Genomic DNA, 18,071 nt, shown 5'->3' on the forward strand with positions numbered 1-18,071 from the left:
CTGCCTGAGAAAGTCGTAATGGACAAGCTCTGGATCTACTGGGCTCAGGCCAAAATACCTATTGTGCAAATAGGTTATATGAGCCCATTATTCAAATCCATGCTTTGTTCATATTCAAATACACTGTGGCTCAGATAACAGTAAATGTGCTGGGGAAGTGAAGCATCCAGTAACATGCCATATTTCACAGTGAATGGTAAACTGGGGGTGAAATCACCCTCTTTTGTTGAGCTATAAACGTACCTGCAGTGCATTTCATATTGTGCGAAACCATTTGGTGACCTAAAGGCAGCAATCCGAGCCAAATCAACACCTTCGACGGGAATGCAAAAAGCTCCCATGTCGTCTAATTAGAAATAACTTTGTATAAACTGGATCTGCATAGCGAAGTCACACTCTTCCCACATTTTCAAGACGTTTTATGGTGACAAAGAGTGGTTTTACAGCCAACAAGTATAACTCCGTTTTTACAAGTATAAAACAACTTTTACAGCCAACAAGTATAATTCAGAGAGACAAATAAAGTGGCATGTTAACTTTTGCTAAATGTCCACATTTACAAGTCTTGTCGAGAATCTTTCAAGAACCCACAAGCTGTTTTGATTTCAAGGTGTGCATTTCGGAAGCACGAGGCGTGCCTACCTGTCGCTTTGCTGCGGGGTTTAATCAAAAGACAGCATGTTGTACTTCATAAACATATTGCATGTCTATCGGTGAATGTCAATGGAATGAATGAATGAATGAATGAATGATCGTTTTAAGGCCATTTTCCCCGCTAGAGCGGGGGTTAGCCTTGCGGGCCCCATGACAATCATGGTTCCCTGTTTGAGGCAATGTTTTTATGGCCGGATGCCCTTCCTGACGCCAACCCTTGGTCACGCTCTTACGATGCGCAGGGATACGGTGTACCTATTCTAAATCGGGGTACACACCGGGATCATTCATCCCAGCAAGCTGGTACTCAATTTGCCGACCTCGGAAGGATGACAGGCTGAGTCAACCCCCCTGGTGTTAATTCAGCGATCGACCGGGATTCGAACCCAGGATCCTAGGATCCCAAGCCGGCACGCTAACCGCTAAGCCAACACCAGGCTCTGATGAATGTTCTAATCTAACCAATCTAATCTAACTAATTCTAATCTAATCTAATGAATGCTCTAATCTAACACCAGTGAATGTCAATGAGGATGTAAAATAAAGTGAAGCACACAAAAGAGGATATTTTATAACACTTTGTTGCTGTTGTTGTTGGTGTTACCTCCACCAACAAAAGTCAATGGAGGTTATGTTTTTACCCGTCTGTTTATGTGTCTGTCTGTGAGCAGGATATCTCAAAAAGTTATGGACGGATTCGTACGAGACCTGATGGACAGGTAGGGGGTGTGAAGGACGAATTGATTCGATGTTGGTGAATGTCCGGATCCGGTTGCAGATCCAATAATTTTTTTAAAGTGATTCTTCACCATTGAGAGATAGTGCCAAAGACATACACAGCATGGTATCTCACAAGGTTATAGACGGCTTATGGCAAAACTGGGTGGATGAGTTGGGTAACTGACAAGAACAAGGTGAATAGATTTTGGTTCAGGTCCGAAAGAAGATCTGGCCTATAAAAATACAAATATATTTTTATAAATACAAATATATATAAAAATACAAATACAAATACATTCAAATACAAATATATTCAAATACAAATACAAATAAATACAAAACGTAACCTGTTCAGGCTGGCAGAGGTATGCGCTCTACCGAGTGCTGTTCTTGTTGTTTACGTCTCCTTCCGTGTTCTTTTTTTATATTTTCCTCTTTCTTTGAGAAGTACCACGATATTTAATTTTATGTGCTCCTTCCTTTTACTTCTAAACGGTTCTTGCTGTCATAGAATAATAGTGGTATGTGGAAGTAGGGGAGGGATCGATAGCTAGACTGTGATAAGTGTAACATGGACTGGGTACGTCGAGTAGGTTACATTACCATGTATCAGGGAACTGTCAGAGTAAGTCGTCTTGTAAAAGGTGATGCTGAGGAGAGCAACATATGTAATTTATAGACAGTACAGTCAGGGTAAGATTGTATGCGCAAGCACCTCCTGTTAGTGGGTGGGGCCAGATGATAACTGCCGGCCACAAAAAGACACACGGGAAAGTGCTACATGCTTTAAAAGGACCCCAGCACAACCTGTTAGAACGTGTGTACAAGCCATGGTAGCGTAGTACATTGTAGATGTGGAAGAGGCGATGGACTATATTTTTACTGTGGGCAGGACAGCCCAGAAGATGACACATCCCACGAGCAGAGGGTGACCAATGATGGGGCCCGCGACACAAAAAGGCAGTCCCAGGATATGGAGGGTGGGCCAGAGTAGCGAGCTGACGACCAGAAGCTGAGTGGAAAAGTACAGAGGGTTAACGAGCGCTGGGTCTGGACACACACATACAGATTGGTAGTGGAACTTTTGGACAAAGAAAATCGTTCTCGGTTTCTCTCGTTTTCTTCGTTTCTGGCTCTACTTGCCTTTGGCGCTCCTTGTTTTTGGCTCTCCTCATCGCTAGCTTTCTTCATCTCACACTCTGTTTCATTTTTGTGCAGGAAGGATAGCTCTCTGAAAACAGGAAGCAGACTCACAATCTCTTTGTCTCGCTCCTGCATCCATAACAGGTTGCACCATCACCCTACACACAACTCGTCGCAAAAAATGGAAACTCACCTGCATATCCCCGTCATTGTAGTGATTCAGTTTTCTGTCACACCTAGTGTGATTACGAATGGTTCTTTATTCATCCCTGTACATAAGTTGCATTTTCTCTTGTTCCACTTTGTGTCTGTTCATTTGCATGGTTTCTTCTGAATTTCACGTCCCCTACACCTGTAAACAAGCGTTACCCCTAGGTCCCCCATCGGGGGAAGTGATGTGAGTTGACAAAGTGGAACACGCAGAAAACATGCTATGATATGATATTTCGCTCACAAGGGTCAGACATACATGAAGGCGGCCATCTTGGATTTTGACGTGGCGATCCAATTTTCAATAGCGTTCTTCCTTATGCCTAGATACACCCACACACCAGAAGGTACTTCGCTTATTTTTCAACATATTTCGCTCACAAGGTTCAGACATATATATGGTGGCGGCCGTCCTGGATTTTGACATGGCGACACACTTTACAATAGCGGTCTTCCTTATGCCGAAATACACCCACACACCAAATTAGAAGTTGGTACTATGCTTATCTTTCAAGATATTCATCTCACAAGATTCAGACATACATGGCGGCGGCCATCTTGGATTTTGACGTGGCGACCCAATTTTAAACAGCTTTCTTCCGTGTGCCTAGATACACCCACACACCAGATTAGAAGTTGGAACTTCGCTTATTTTTCGAGATATTTCGCTCACAAGGTTCAGACATATATATGGTGGCGGCCATCTTGGATTTTGACGTGGCGACCCAATTTTCAATAGAGTTCTTCCTTATGGCGAGATACACCCACTCACCAAATTAGAAGTTGGTACTTCGCTTATTTTTCAAGATATTAATCTCACAAGGTTCGGCCATACATGGCGGCGGCCATCTTGGATTTTGACATGGTGACCCAATTTTCAATAGCGTTCTTCCTTATGCCTAGATACACCCACACACCAGATTGGAAGTTGGTACTTCGCTTATTTTTCAAGATATTTCGCTCACAAGGTTCAGACATATATATGGTGGCGGCCATCTTGGAATTTGACGTGGCGACCCAATTTTCAATAGCGTTCTTCCTTATGGCGAGATACACCCACACACCAAATTAGAAGTTGGTACTTCGCTTATTTTTCAAGATATTCATCTCACAAGGTTCGGACATACATCGCGGTGGCCATCTTGGATTTTGATGTGGCGACCCAATAGATACACCCACACACCAGATTAGATGTTGGTACTTTGCTTATTTTTCAAGATATTCATCTCAAGGTTCAGACATACATGGCGGCGGCCATCTTGGATTTTGACATGGTGACACAATTTTCAATAGCCTTCTTCCTTATGCCTAGATACACCCACACACCAGATTAGAAGTTGGTACTTCGCTTATTTTTCAAGATATGCAGGTTACAAGGTTCAGACATACATGGCATCAGACATACATGGCATCAGACATACATGGCGGCGGCCATCTTGGATTTTGACGTGGCGACCCAATTTTAAACAGCGTTCTTGCTTGTGCCTAGATACACCCACACACCAGATTAGAAGTGGGGACTTCGCTTATTTTTCAAGATATTTCGCTCACAAGGTTCAGACATATATATGGTGGTGGCCATCTTGGATTTTGACGTGGCGACCCAATTTTCAATAGCGTTCTTCCTTATCCCGAGATACACCCACACACCAAATTAGAAGTTGGTACTTTGCTCATTTTTCAAGATATTCATCTCAAGTTTCAGACATACATGGCGGCGGCCATCTTGGCTTTTGACGTGGCGACCCCATTTTAAGCAGCGTTCTTTCTTGTGCCTAGATACACCCACACACCAGATTAGACATTGGTACTTCAGTTATTTTTCGAGATATTTCGCTCACAAATTTCAGACATATATATGGTGGCGGCCATCTTGGATTTTGACGTGGCGACCCAATTTTCAATAGCTTTCGTCCTTATGCCGAGATACACCCACGCACCAAATTAGAAGTTGGTACTTCGCTTATTTTTCAAGATATTCATCTCACAAGGTTCAGACATACATGGCGGCGGCCATCTTGGATTTAGACGTGGCGACCCAATTTTCAATAGCGTTCTTCCTTTTGCCTAGATACACCCACACACCAGATGAGAAGTTGGTACTTCGTTTATTTTTCAAGATATGCAGGTTACAAGATTCAGACATACATGACATCAGACATACATGGCGGCGGCCATCTTGTATTTTGACGTGGGTTGCACCCACACACCAAATTCGAATGCGGTCCTTTGCTTACGCACGCACGCCGCACGCACGCATGGACGGACGGACGGACGGACTGACACACGGACGGAGGGGAAAGCCATAGTCCCCCTTTCGCTCCGCTGAGCGACGGGGACAATTAACCCTTAAAAAGATAAGAAAACGTCAGCCATCCATCTGCTTCCAGTGCGTGCCACCGCCAAATTTGGTTCATTTGGGTGACCTTGGAGAAAGATGAAGTTGCAAACTAATTCAATTGAATGTATTGGTTAGAAACTGTTCAGCCGTTCACGGGACAACATATCCCGGCACCGAGGCATATCCTGTATGCGAGCCTCAGACGTGACAATAGTTACCGTTGGAACCGCTGCATTAAACTCCCATTCTGCTTCTTCTTCTTCAATACCAGAAAGACGGGATACAAAAACAGGCATCCCTATGATTAAATCGACACAAATTTTGGTTACACGTAAATCAAGTATTAGCTTTTCTGGCTTTCCAACCAAGTGAATTGATCATTAGCTTTCCAATGGCGCAATTTTTAGCTCACCTGGACCGAAGTTCCGGGGAGCTTATGAGATGGCGCGTTGTCCATCCATCAGTCCGTCCGCCAGCCCGTCAGTCTGTAAACACTTGAAACTTCTTCTCCGAAACCGCTGATGGGATTGTGACCAAACTTGGCACAAATGATATTTGTTGTTATGACTAAAGTTTGTTCATGGCATTAAAAAAAAAATCTGAGTCCACGGGGGGCTACCGGGGGTCAAAGTGGGTCCAGATTTGACCCCTAAAATAGATTTTGCTTTTTTCTCAGAAACTACACACACGATTCCGATGAAACTTGACCACAACCTTCACCACCAATGATGTACCAAAGTTTGTTCACGGCGTAAAGCAAAATCGGTTAGTTAGTCTATTAAAGTTCGTCTATTGGGGGACAGGGGGAAGGGGGGGGGGGGGGGAGGGTGGAGATTGCCCCCTAAAATAGGTATTTTTTGTTTGTTTGTTTGTTTAAAGTCTTATGATTACATTAGTATGATTGTACATGCTACCCTGTCTTCCAGCAACCATTGAAATTGGTTAAAAATGCCATGATACGGTTTGAAATACCTTTAGTCAGTATAGTATGAATGAAAAAAATGAATGATCGTTTTAAGGCCATTTTCCCCGCTAGAGTGGGGGTTAGGCTTGCGGGCACCACGACAATCATGGTTCCCTGTTTGAGGCAATGTTTTTATGGCCGGATGCCCTTCCTGACGCCAACCCTTGGTCGCCTCTTACGATGCGCAGGGATACGGTGTACCTATTCTAAACCGGGGTACACACCGGGATTAGTCAGTAAGTATCCTGGTTTATTCTAGCAGGTGAGAACCCAGGGGTATTGCCCCTATGTTTATTATTATATAACAGGAGGAACCTTTTAGAATGGAACGTGATGGCCACTTCTCCTTTTCGTAATAGATGTGATGGTCACATGTGCAGTATACATGTATCCTATGTCACATTAAGTGCCCTGTCATAGCATGAATTGTGGGTGAAAATGTGCAAAACACAGACGAGCCAAGATTATCATGGACTCTTTGCCAAGGTCCTCTCATTATGCCTAAAAATCGATTTCTGCAAGTCCAACCCCAATGACCATGCATTCATGTCTAAACCTAAACAACTTTATCATGAAAATACTAGTTGTATTACTCAACCAAACGTACGTCCTCTGTGAGTAAATTCCTGCACCTGCTGATATGCATGAATTTTATTCTTCCTTCCGATTTGCATTTTGTATCCTCTTTTAGGGATGAGCATGGAATTTTGTGACTTGAACATGCATTATATCAGGGGTCTTCTTTAAACGGTAAAACAGCGGTATGATTCTGTGAAGGAAGGTGTCAGTCTGTTCTTATCCTCTGGCCATGTACATGATAAAGATATTGCAACTTTTGATAGGCCATGGCACACAAGGGGATGCATTGGTGTCGACCTCTTCGCATTGTGCATAGCAAGTTTTGACGGTGAACAAAATGGAGCGACTCATCAGTGTCAGGTGTGGAATGAGAGGCTGAGTTTTGATGATCATTGGCCGATATAAGCGAGCTACATTCCCTGGTCAACAAACATACACATCAGGCAGGTGACATATTGTTGTTGCACTTACACCCATTAAAATCTTAACATAATAAGCTCAAATGTGCACTTGAGACCCATTTATTATACAGCTAATTTGTTGATTTTTATCACTTTTCTTTTTTACGACCTCCTCCTCCATGTAGCTATCTCCAGAGATGAAGTGCATGGGAGTAATTAATTTCACATGTCACACTGAAGGTTTTATTTAATGTATTTTGGCTTGTCAATAAATTATTTGTATTTAGATGAGTACCTATCTAAATTATCTTACATTGCATTTAAATATAGTGAAAAATGTGTTGTGCTGTTTTTTAAAGGTTAGTTTTGGCCCTATACATAATGAATGGTAAGTGACCTTTGCGATGCTTTCAGCTTATTGATATGACTAGGGCATGCCCGTACTATATCTATATCTAAAATTATATCCCCCCCTCTATTTACATGAAATGGTTTGGTCCATGAAATGTTTTGGTCCATTCGCAACGCCAAAGCGAACGGCGAACGCTTTACATGAAATGGTTTGGTGCATGAAATGTTTTGGTCCATTCGCAACGCCAAAGCGAACGGCGAACGGCTTGCGAGTACAGTGACAATCCCCCCGGGGTTTTTATTAGTTTTAAAACATAGTTTAACGCCAACATAGCGCCAACATAGTTTGCAAACGTGAAATAAATGAATACGCTCTCAAATGTGCCATCCGAGGCAGAGTGTGTCCGCCACGTTCGGCACACGCGATAGTTCGCTGCTCTCTGATTGGTTGAATCGTTTTTTGGACATAGCTCGGTAAGTAATTGTCCGATTAATATGAAACCTTGAAAAGGCACATCCTCGGGTCCCCAGCAATATACCTGGCAAGTTAAAAGTATATCGGACCCGTGGTTGTCGAGAAACAGCGGTCACAGACAAACAAACGTACAAACGTACAAACAGAGATTACTGGAATTATAGATAGATAATGTTGCATTTTGATACAAATTACATGTTATTTTGATAACCAGTACATAATCCTGACCAATAAAATAAATGCAAATCTTATGGTGCATTTTATCTCAACTGACATATCAATAAATCTCCAATCTCAACTCTTGCATGCTTTAAAACGGTGTCAGCACTATCCTGAGAGAGGGAAAAAAAACGGCTTTTCAAATAGGGAATTTGGGCTTTTCGTTCAACTTTCCTTTCTCCCAAATCAAGGTTCATTGGAGCTATTATTGGGAATGCTTCATCAATCTTTTAGCATCGATGTGGTACGTTTAACAAGTGACCCAATCAGAATGCAAACATTTGCTTGCTTTGCTGCCATGCAACAAACACTCTTAGGCCTTAGCTCAAGCCTTTATGTAACACTGTCAGAAAATTCGAAATCAGCCCACTTATAATCCCCTAAATAAGTCTATAACGTTATTATAATATAGAATATTGATGATTATACTTTAGGATGCAACAATACAAACAAATTGCACCATACAAACATATTTTTGTACACAAGGTCAAGGCTTATGGAAGAGATATATCAGAGAAAAGAACAGAAAAAAAGAACGCAGTGGAAGGGAAGGCGTGAAAACATCAACATCAGAGTGGAGGGACACAACAAACGGACACTTGGACGAAGAATGGGCGAAGGGAAAAATAAGAACGGGGGAGGAAGAAGGGGAGGGGACACAGAAGTGAACAATCTGGATAATCCCAAACACAGCAAGAAGGGTGTGGAAAGAAGAGGATGGGAAACCGAGGATAAAACAGCAATTAAAAAAAACAACCCAGAAGGGTGAGCAGAGGGAGAGGGGAGAAAACACAATAACACTGGAAAGGAAGGGATGAGCTGCAAGCATCGGAGGGGTTGGCTTTATGCATCACTTTAAGCATAAAATAACCTCATATTTTGAGGGTTAGAATGCATATATAATATTTGATATTTTGATACTAATACGACCATAAAGGATGCATCTCTTCGTTTTTCAATGCAAAGTCAAATTCACTGGTCACACAATAGTAACACAAATGGAGCACATCATAAAGGAATTGAGAGGAGAGAGAGAGGGAGGGAGTGAGAGAGGGAGAGGGAGAGGGAGAGGGAGCGAGAGAGAGGGAGCGAGAGAGAGAGAGGGAGAGAGGGAGGGGGAGAAGGAGAGGGAGAGGGAGAGGGAGGACAGAGAGCGAGAGCGAGAGCGAGAGCGAGAGCAAGAGAGAGAGAGAGAGAGAGAGAGAGAGAGAGAGAGAGAGAGAGAGAGAGAGAGAAGGCAGACATTAAACGGATGCATAAATATTACGTGACAAAAAAGACAGGTGTATGGCAGAGGCCAGGCAGGGGCATTAAGTTTAAGATCCTAAATGAGAATGGGAGATTATTTGAGAATGGGAGATCACCACCGTGAGCAGCAACCTTGAAGTGCTGTAGAGAAGGTGATAAGACAAATACATACAGGGAGGCGATTGCACAAGCTGGAAACGACGGAGGTGGGAGGGGGGGATTCTAATAATAACGTTTTGCTCTCACCAGCCAACAAATGTCCCTGAAAAAGTAAAGGAAAGTGACGACCTTTCCTCAGCCAGCCCAATAAAGGAAAATGCTACGATAGGTTTGTGTGATGGTAGTAGATGCAAGATTTTGTCAGCTTGCGGAATAAAACAATGGTTGTGTGCTACTTGGACGGACAATGAGAGGCATTAAAACTGATTCAACAACAACAACAGGCATTTTAAGACCATTTTCCCTGCTAGAGCGGGGGTATTAAAACTGATGAACTACAACAAACATCAGATAAAACAAAATCGTTAAATATTACCAAAGGTTTTCTGCTTGTACCGCACAATAATACAATACTTCCAACCAGTCCAGCTGAATACAGAATCGTCGAATCTTTGTGGCATTCAAAAGCATACCGTACTCGATTTAATTTTCCTTTTTATGTCTCAAGTTTTTATATTGTTGCAGTTTTGTGAATAAAGGCAACCCCCCTATCGTTAGTTACACCATAACATGTAGCCTCCTATAGTTAGTTATTTCTTATTAAATGTAAAGCATAGACCCCTTTCCAGAGTTAGTATGCGTTGAGGCAGGCAGGATGATGGTCGGCCTAGTTGAAGCCGAAAGTGCCTCGTCATGGGACGAGGTCAGGCCCTGCAGGCCCGAAGGAGGAGCTAAAGGGAGTGGCCAAGGGAGTGGCCACCAATGGGAGCTAAAGGGAGTGGCCGAGGGTGACCAATGAGGGGCTGTCATGTCACGTGACCCCCGGCGGCCAATTGAGGCCCATGGAACATTCGGGTATGGTTTCGGGGGGTTATAAAACCCGGCCCAGACACACTCTCTTGCTGGGTTCCTGCTATACTCTCTCTGATGAGCGCGCTGGGCTCCTGCTATACTCTCTCGCTTGGCTCCAGCATACTGAACGCTCCTCTGGTTCCTGCTACGTGCACGTCAGTGATCGTCGTCCCTGCTGCGATCATCTCCGGCTGTGGTGTCCTAGGTTGGAGTGATTCTTGGGGCTTCCGTCCAACGAGCCCATTAGCACGAACTGCACGACCAAGCCCATCCAGGCGAGCTGCACAAGGCGGCCGCGCTTCTTGCGCATTACCCTGTTCCCCCCCCTTCCCCGAACGAATGAGGGCCCTTGTCTGGAAACATAGGTAAGGCCGTTAAGATTCTTCGCTTTGTTCTGTACCCTGTGAATAAATACTGTGTTTGGTTTCCAACCTGGCCGTCATTGTCCTTTCCCATATTGACTTAGCATCGCCCAAATTAAAACCGCTCGATCAGGTTCGATAGTGTTAACGGCACGAGTCACGCGACGCCCAACCGCTCGGGCGTTAAGAATCAGCGTGACTCGTGCGGGGTTCAGCCCCCGTTCTCACGGCTGCGTGTGTCCGAAGGTATTCGGGTTGTGACCGTTAACCATTCCACGCGCAGCTGCGGGCTCGGCTGCTGGAGTTGCCAAGCAACCCGTTGACCACAAGTTTAGTAGTTGTGGTTGGCGGCCTCGTGGACCCGGAGTTCGAGGGGGAGCAGGGCCTAAACCCCCTTAGTACGTCGACGAACCTGGAATCCGCAACAATATGTTTGATATTTGCATTTATGATATGTTTGCAGTTTGTTTGATATGTACAATCTTTCCTTCCTTACATTTCTTTCCTTCCTTCCTTACATTTCTTCAATATTTCCTTCCGATCCCGGTCGATCGCGGAATTAACGCCAGGGGGGTTGACTCAGTCTGTCATCCTTCCGAGGTCGGCAAATTGAGTACCAGCTTGCTAGGATGAATGATCCCAGTGTGTACCCCGGTTTAGAATAGGTACACCGTATCCCTGCGCATGCTAGGACCAGCTTGCTAGGATGAATGATCCCGGTGTGTACCCCGGTTTAGAATAGGTACACCGTATCCCTGCGCATCGTAAGAGCGTGACCAAGGGTTGGCGTCAGGAAGGGCATCTGGCCATAAAAACATTGCCTCAAACAGGGAACCATGATTGTCATGGGGCCTGCAAGGCTAACCCCCGCTCTAGCGGGGAAAATGGCCTTAAAACGATCATTCATTCATTCATTTTCCTTCCTTACATTTCTACAACTTATGTCGATCAAAATTGTAGTTGAATAGTTCATTGGTTCCTAATTTCTTTGGACGTAGTGTTGGTGGAGTGAGAGGACGTCGTATTAAGGTGGAGTGAGAGGACGTCGTGTCGAGGTGGAGTGAGAGGACGTCGTGTCGAGGTGGAGTGAGAGGACGTCGTATTGAGGTGGAGTGAGAGGACGTCGTGTCGAGGTGGAGTGAGAGGACGTCGTGTCGAGATGGAGTGATTGGACGTCGTGTCGAAGTGGAGTGAGAGGACGTCGTGTCGAGGTGGAGTGAGAGGACGTCGTGTCGAGGTGGAGTGAGAGGACGTCGTGTCGAGGTGGAGTGAGAGGACGTCGTGTCGAGGTGGAGTGAGAGGACGTCGTGTCGAGGTGGAGTGAGAGGACGTCGTGTCGAGGTGGAGTGAGAGGACGTCGTGTCGAGATGGAGTGATTGGACGTCGTGTCGAAGTGGAGTGAGAGGACGTCGTGTCGAGGTGGAGTGAGAGGACGTCGTGTCGAGGTGGAGTGAGAGGACGTCGTGTCGAGGTGGAGTGAGAGGACGTCGTGTCGAGGTGGAGTGAGAGGACATCGTGTTGAGGTGGAGTGAGAGGACGTCGTGTCGAGGTGGAGTGAGAAGACGTCATATTGAGGTGGAGTGAGAGGACGTCGTGTCGAGGTGGAGTGGGAGGACATCGTATCGGGATGGAGTGAGAGGACAGATGGTGGGAGGAAGATGATCGATAAATTGGCTCGTGACAGGGATGAGGGAGGGTGGCAGGAGGCTAATGACATAGAAGGGGAGCAGTATTTAGGGTGTGGGAAAGATATTTGACAGAGCTGTTGAACCAGGAAGGAAGCAACAATGAGCTGGAGCTACTGAGGTATGTGGAGGGGAACGTGGAGTTGGTGGAGGTAACGGAAGAGGAAGTGAGGATGGAATTCAAGTGAATGAAGGAAGAGTAGCAGGCATTGATAAGGTGTGTGCAGGGATGATAATTGCAGCGAGAGAAGTCGGGGTAAATTGGACGAAGAGGCTATTGAATGTACAGTCGTGACCAAAAATATTGGCACCCTTGCACTTTAAAAAAAAAAAAAAATTTTTTTGGTATACAAGATCGAGGCTCGTGAAAGAGCGAACATTAATCACACAAAAAGTCAAACCGACACATAAAACACAAATTAAGGGGAGCGGTAGACAAGATGGGGAGAAAGGAGTAAGGACACAAACACAACATTTGAGAGCAGGGACATCGAGAGAAATATGGGAGGGAGAGGGCTTGGGGGGAGGTGGGAGAGGTATAAAACATATTGACACTGCAAGAACTTCCAGGAAAGAAGTTGGAATTTCAAAAAAGTGTATCTGGGGTGAATTAGCAGAGGTAGAAAAGATCAAGGTTTTGGATGGGGGAGGATAAAAGATGGTGGTGAACAGCTATTTTAAAGACCTGGAGGGAGGAGTGGGATTGAAGGGAGTGGGGGAGTTTGTTCCAGAGGCGGGAGAAAAGGGGAATGAAAGAGTGAAGCTGAGCAGAGAGCCGAGATTTTGGCAGTTTAACCATAAGAGGGTTGCTGGCAGATCTTGTGCGACCTGTTGGAATATTTGCGGGACAGAGCACAGAGAGAGCTGGGGGAGCAAGGCTGGAGAGGAGTCGGTAGAAGACACAGACCACCAACCTGCCTGCGGTGAGTGAGTGAAAGGCCCTCGGAGTTAGCTTCATCGCAGGAGATTCCAATTATTCTGAAAGCTTTGGTTTCAACAGCGTGAAGCCGAGCTAGGTGTGAGGCAGGAGCACCGGCCCAAAGGGGGGAAACAGTGTTCCATTGAGCTGCGGATGAAAGCCTTGTATATGGTGAGGAGCTCAGGTGTGCCAAGGAAGGACTTCGCACGACGGAGGATGCCCAGTCAGCGACTGACTTGGGAGGCCAGCTTGGAAATGTGGTTTTCCCAAGAAAGATCATGGCAGATAGTTTGACCCAAAAGCTTGAGCGACAGAACTTCTTGGAGAGGATTGTGGAGGAAGTAGATGGGAGAGTTTTCCAGTCCGTCTTTTCGGAGAGACATAGTAAGAGTGTGAGATTTGTCAGGATTGAAAGACATGTTCCACTTGTTTGACCAGTCTGTGATTTTGTCCAGGTCTGCAGAGAGTGAGGAGGCTGCAGACTGCCGATCTGACGGATGAGGAATGGAGCGGCAGAGAGACGAGTCATCAGCAAAGAGATAGAGAGGATTTTCCAGAGAGTCGGAGAGATCATTGATGAAGACCAGAAATAGCACAGGGCCCAGAACACTACCTTGGGGAACTCCAGCCAGAACAGGCAGGGGAGATGAGAGAAATCCATTCAGGGCTACACGTTGCCTCCGACCAGAGAGGAAGTCCGCAAGCCATGAGTAGAGACTTCCATGGGTACCAGAGGAGGAGAGTTTGGTGAGCAGAGCTGGGTGCCAGACCGTATCGAAGGCACGTGATATGTCAAGGGAGACAGCTCTAATTTCCTGTTTGGCATTGAGGATCTCCATCCATTGTTGAGACAGCAGAAGCAACATGTCCAGAGTAGAATGACCTGGTCTGAATCCAAATTGATGATCAGAGATTAAGCAAATGGAGAAGAGGAAGGATTTGATATCCGAAGCAATGATGGATTCCATGACTTTGCTGATAATTGGGAGCAGGCTGATTGGTCTGTAGTTGCAAGGATCTGTTTTTGCACCTTTTTGTGTAATGTAAAGCGGTAATGTTTGCTGATTTCCAAGATGCTGGCAGATGACCTTGAGCAAAAGAGAGGGTGAAGAGAACAGAGAGAGGGTGAGATAGAGCGGCAGAGCAGGATTTTAGGACCCGTGGGCTGATGCCGTCTGGTCCAGTTGCAGAATCAGAGTCGAGGTTTGACAAAAACTTCTCCACCTTGTCAGGAGAGAAAGACACAGAGTCCAGGAGCAGCTGGGTCCGACTGGGTAAGGTGGGAACAGAGAGAGATGGGTTTGGGACACAAGATTTTGAGGCAAACACAGAGTTGAGGCATTCAGCTTTGTCATGTGCGGTGTCAACTGTGTAGCCATTTGAGGTAAGGGAGGGGATGGAGGGGGCACAAACACCAGAAACGGATTTGACCAGACGCCACCAGGATTTGGAGGAAGGAGACAGGTTTGAGAGTTCAATCTTGAGTGTGGAGAGATAGTCGTAAGTCGTAACTCACAATACTCGTAATTCACAATTTTTTCTAAAAATAAGTTGAAATTAACAAAAGTATTTGGTCTCCACAAATCTTTATTTCACTGTTAGAACCTTTGTTTTTGATTCAGAACTTAATGTATCCTTTTAAATCGGAAAATAAAAAGAAATGGCATTGATAAAATTATTGACACAATAGATTAATATTTGGTAGCACAGCCTTTGGACAAAATATGTAGAGTCAAGCACTTCCTTTAGCCATGAATGAGCTCCTACACCTCTCTACTGGCAGTTTGGCCCACTCTTCTTGTGCAAACTGCTCCAGTTCTCCCAGCTTTGAAGGGTGCCTTCTCCCAACTGCTGTTTTCAGATCTCCCCACAGGTGTTAAATGGGATTTAGATCTTGACTCATTGCTGGCCACTTCAGGACAGTCCAGCATTTTGTCTTGAACCATTTCTGGGTGCTTTTTGAAGAGTGTTTGGGGTCATTGTCCTGCTGCAAGACCCATGACATATGACGGAGACCCAGCTTTCTAACACTGGGTTGAACATTGCGCTCCAAAATGCCTTGGTAATCTCCTGGTTTCATGATGCCATGCACACATTCAAGTCACCCAGTGCCAGAGGCAGCACAGCAACCCCAAAACATCACTGAACCTCCTCCATGTTTGACTGTAGGAAGGTGTTCTTTTCTTTGAAGGCTTCATTTTGTTTTCTGTAAACATAGAGATGATGTGCTTTACCAAGAAGCTCTCATTTGGTCTCATATGTCCACAAGACATTCTCCCAGAAGGATTTGTTCGGGTGTTATTTGGCAAACTCCAGACAGGCTTTCTCAGCAGTGGGGTCATCCTGGGTCTCTTACCATAGAACCCCCTTTCATTGATTTGGCGACGGATGGTGCAAGTTGAAACTGTTGTACCTTGTGTCTGAAGGTCAGCTTGAATCTGTTTGGCGGTTGATCGAGGTTTTTTTCTCCACCATTCGAACAATCCTTCGCTGCAATCTTCGATCAAGTTTTCTCTTGCGGCCACGTCCAGATAGGTTGGCTACAGTGCCATGGGCCTTAAACTTCCCAATTACATTGCGTACTGTGAACACAGGAAGATCAAGGTCTCTGGAGATGGACTTGTAGCCTTGAGATTGTCCATGCTTGGCGTATTAAGGTGGAGTGAGAGATCTTGTCTGACCTCCTCAGACAATTCTCGGGTTTCCTTTCTTTTCTCCATGCTCATTGAGGTACACACAGTGACACAAAACAACAGAATGGCTCCTTTTCTCAATTCAAACTGGTTGAATGAGTGATTTTTATATTGCAGGCACCTGCAACTCACCACAGGTGAGTTCAATTCCAAAGTAAAGGAGAATCACCTGCTTGAAATCTAATTATTTCTAACAACTTTCTAAAAGGTGCCAATAATATTGTCCGGGCCATTTTAAGATTTCTGTGTGGAATAAGCTAAGATTTAGTAATTTTTTCAGCTCTTTTTGTTTTTTTTCCACTGCAAAGAAAAGAAATACATTTATGGATACCAAAAGATTTCAACAATTTTCTGGAAGAAATGGTTTATTATTTGAACAAGCGTTACGCCTAGGTCCCCCGTTGGTGAAGTGATGTGAGTTGACAAAGTGGAAGACGCAAGGCGGCCATCTTGGATTTTGACGTGGCGACCCAATTTTCAATAGCATTCTTCCTTATGCATAGATACACCCACACACCAGATTAGAAGTTAGTAGTTCGTTTATATTTCAAGATATTTCGCTCACAAGGTTCAGACATATATACGGTGGCGGCCATCTTGGATTTTGACGTGGTGACCCAATTTGCAATAGCGTTCTTCCTTCTGCCTAGATACACCCACACACCAGATTAGAAGTTGGTACTTCGCTTATTTTTCAAGATATTCCGCTCACAAGGTTCAGACATACATGGCGGCGGCCATCTTGGATTTTGACGTGGCGACCCAATTTGCAATAGCGTTCTTCCTTATGCCTAGATACACCCACACACCAGATTAGAAGTTAGTACTTCGCTTATTTTTCAAGATATTTCGCTCACAAGGTTCAGACCTGCATGGTAGCGGCCATCTTGGATTTTGACGTGGCGACCCAATTTTCAATAGCATTCTTCCTTATGCCTAGATACACCCACACACAAGATTAGAAGTTGGTAGTTCGTTTATTTTTCAAGATATTTCGCTCACAAGGTTCAGACATATATATGGTGGCGGCCATCTTGGCGTTTGACGTGGCGACCCAATTTTCAATAGCGTTCTTCCTTATGCCTAGTTGCACCCACACCAAATTAGAATTCGGTCCTTCGCTTACGCACGCACGTCTGCACACACGCATGGACGGACGGACGCACGCACGGACGGACGCACACACGGACGGAGGGGAAAACCATAGTCCCCCTTTCGCTCCGCGGTGCGACGGGGGACAAAAAGGTGCAAGGGTGCCAATATTTTTGGCCATGACTATATGTTTGAGAGAGAGTTTGATTTCGGAGGATTGGAGGACAGGGTTAATTGGGCCAATATGGAAGTGGAATGTTCAAGATCCAGGAAACTACACAGCATTATACCCCTTAGTCATGTCATGAAGTTGCTGGAGAGTGGAGAGGGTTTTGGACAGGAGAATAAGGAAGAGTATGAAGGAGACCGGAGAAAAGCAGCAGAGGTTTATAAAGGGTCGGGAAACGACAGATGGTATGTTTACGCTGAGACAGATGGTGGAGAAGAGTTTAGAGGTGCAAGGTGAAATGGCGTTGGGATTTGTGGACCTTGAGAAGGCATACGACACTGTCCCGAGAGAGATGGTGATGGCAACACTGAGATGGATGGGAGTGCTGGAAGCAGAAGTTAGGCTAGTGGAAGAGATCTACAAGGGAATGTAGAGAAGAGTTTTGGTTGGTCCTGGGATGTCGGAGATGTTCAGTGTGAATATTGGTTTGAGGCAGGGAAGCAATCTCAGCCCATTCCTGTTTATCATGGTGATGAAGCTGGTAAGCGGGAAGGTAAACATGAAAGATATTCTGGGGAGGATATTGTATGCGGACGATCTGGCTGTTGTGGTGGAGAGAGGGTGGGAGATGCAGGGAGTACTGGGGGAGTGGAAGGAAGCATTTGAGAAACATGGGCTGAAAATGAGCATGGAGAAGACTGAGGTGATGTGGGTCAGGCAGCAGAGAAAACAAACGACACGGGCATTGAATCTTATTATGGAGATTTTAATTCCTGATTTTAATTTTAATTTTAATCCAAAACAGGCTTTAAAATCTCCATAATAAGATTCAATG

The 18,071-nt window shown here is 45.0% G+C and overlaps 1 protein-coding gene and 1 long non-coding RNA gene across 4 annotated transcripts in view; one reads left to right on the forward strand and one right to left on the reverse strand.

Moving 5' to 3' along the window:
• Window positions 1–18,071, reverse strand: part of LOC137437018 (WAS/WASL-interacting protein family member 1) — a 164,779-nt gene that overhangs the window by 9,898 nt on the left and 136,810 nt on the right. The window lies entirely within an intron of this gene.
• The window catches only part of LOC137437042 (uncharacterized), a 41,630-nt gene continuing 24,817 nt past the window's right edge, over window positions 1,259–18,071 (forward strand). The window contains exon 1 of the long non-coding RNA XR_010986416.2: window positions 1,259–1,373. This is a non-coding gene — a long non-coding RNA (uncharacterized LOC137437042). The remainder of the gene's footprint in view (window positions 1,374–18,071) is intronic.

This window comes from Myxine glutinosa, chromosome 1, assembly GCF_964187855.1.
Source record: "Myxine glutinosa chromosome 1, kmMyxGlut1.1, whole genome shotgun sequence".
Lineage (NCBI taxonomy): Eukaryota > Metazoa > Chordata > Myxini > Myxiniformes > Myxinidae > Myxine > Myxine glutinosa.